At 38.9% G+C, this 2,256-nt stretch overlaps 1 non-coding gene across 1 annotated transcript; it reads left to right on the forward strand.

Moving 5' to 3' along the window:
- Window positions 1-1,695: 1,695 nt before the first annotated feature.
- Window positions 1,696-1,802, forward strand: LOC116130713. Its single transcript, XR_004128115.1, has one exon. It is a non-coding gene; the product is annotated as a small nucleolar RNA R71 (small nucleolar RNA).
- The last annotated feature ends 454 nt before the right edge of the window (window positions 1,803-2,256 follow it).

Raw genomic sequence — 2,256 nt, forward strand, 5'->3', positions numbered from 1 at the left:
TCCACTTCATCTTCATTTGTCCTAGCATAACTAGACAATTCTCTAAGGGGGAGCTTGGGTAATTTTCTTCCATGGTTTTGGCAATGACATCATCAAGGACACTAATTTCAAAATATCTCCCTCGAATGGGTACTTCATGGCATCAAACACTTTAAACTCTACTTGTTCATCCTCTACTCTTAAGATTAGTTTCCCTTGGTGAACATCTATTAAAGTCTTACCCATAGCCAGAAAAGGTCTTCCTAGAATTAGAGGTACTTCCCGATCTTCTTCCATGTCGAGAACAATAAAATCCACCAGGAAAATCAACTTATCTACCTTTATTAAGACATCCTCTACTACTCCCCTAAGATATTTTATAGACCTATTAGCTAATTAAAGATGGATTGTGGTTGGTTTTACTTCCCCTAGGCCTAGTTTCTTATAAATTGAAAATGGCATGAGATTAACACTAGCTTCTAGGTCAGATAAAACTTTAGCAAAATGAACACTACCTATTGTGCAAGGAATTGTGAAACTCCCTGGATCTCTGAGCTTTTGTGGCAGTTTCTTCAATAGCAACGCACTACACTCTTTCGTAAGCATCACCGTCTCATGTTCTTCAAACCTTCTCTTTTTGGTGATAATCTCTTTCAGAAACTTCACGTACTTCAACATTTGCTCCAACATGTCTACAAAAGGAATGTTAATGTGTAAAGTTCCAAACATGTCCATGAACTTACCGAATTGCTTATCTAATCTTTTTTTTTTTTTTTTTTTGGAACTCTATGAGGATACAGGAGGGTCGTGTCATTGTTTGTCGAAGCCTGGGCATTTTTGTCATTTTCTACCCTTGTGTCGTGGCACTGTGCTGCGACATACTTGGTTTTGCCCTCTTTTTCATCTTCGCGTTTTTCCCCTGTCTCTACTTCTTTGCTTGCTTCCTTCAACTCCTTACCACTTCTTAGCACGATAGCATTAACTCTCTCCTTTAAATTCTTCTCAGTATCACTCGGCAATGTTCCTTGAACTCTTCCTGCTAAAATACTGTGGATTTGCCCCATTTGAGTTTCAAGATTTCTTATGGAAACGGATTGGTTTTGCAACAAAACTTCATACTTTTGGAGTTGAGCTTCATTCTTATCAAACCTTTTTCTTGACTCCTCCATGAACTTAGTGAGCACACTCTCCATATTAGATCTCTTCTCTTGAGGTTGGAAGCCCAGTGGTGGTTTGTTCTCTTTATTGTTACTCCATGAAAAATTTGGATGATTGCATCATGCTGGAGTGTATGTGCCAGAATACAGATTCCCTTGCCCTTGTTGAAAATTGTTGACATAGTTAGCTTGTTCTAGTTGAGCAAATGGATTTCCTTCTTGACAATCCTTCGATAAATGATTTCTTGCACCAAGTTCACAAGTTAAGGAAGACGATTCAATAGCTTTTACCTTTAGGGCAACTCCCAATTACTTTTGGATGGTTGAGAGTTGAGCGGCCAACGCGGTGTAGCCATTAACTTTGTGCACTCTCACTGCTTTCCTTGTTGAATTTCTCTTTGAAGGCCTCTTGTAGTTATTGCTTGTCATTACTTCAATCAGATTATAAGCTTCCTCCAGTGTTTTGTTATTCAAAGCTTTTCCACTTGCAGCATCAATCATCACCTTTATATTTGACAGCAACCCATTGTAAAACGTCTGCACTTGTGACCATATTGGCAACCCATGGTGAGGACACCTGCATAAGAGATCCTTATACCTCTCCCAAGCTTCATAGAGTGACTTCATATGTTGCTAGAAAAAATTTGTGATGTCACTCCTCATCTTAGCAGACTTGACATGTAGGAAATATTTCGTAAGGAATGTTTAAACTAACTCGTTCCATGTAGTAATTCTTCCTGATGGCAGAGAAATCAACCAAGCCTTAGCTTTATCCCGAAGAGAGAATGGGAAAAGTCTAAGCCTGATTGCATCATCGGATACTCCATTGTGTTTGAATGTGTCGTAGAACTCCAGAAAGTTTGCGATATGCTAGTTGGGATCATCAATTGAACCGAATGCTATATCAATTGAATAATTGTTGGCTTTATTTCAAAAGTATTCGCTTGAACTGGTGGCCTCCTGATGCTAGAATAGCACCCTTCAACAGTAGTACTAGAGTAGTCCTTCAATGCTCGTTGAACCACTATCATTCCTCTAGTTGCATTGTCCCCCAGGATTTCCTGATTCTCTGGATTACTCATATTTTGATTTATACTTCCCTTGTCAACTACTGTTTTTT

The sequence above is a fragment of the Pistacia vera genome, unplaced genomic scaffold (genome assembly GCF_008641045.1).
Source record: "Pistacia vera cultivar Batoury unplaced genomic scaffold, PisVer_v2 Contig223, whole genome shotgun sequence".
NCBI classification, from domain to species: Eukaryota; Viridiplantae; Streptophyta; class Magnoliopsida; order Sapindales; family Anacardiaceae; genus Pistacia; species Pistacia vera.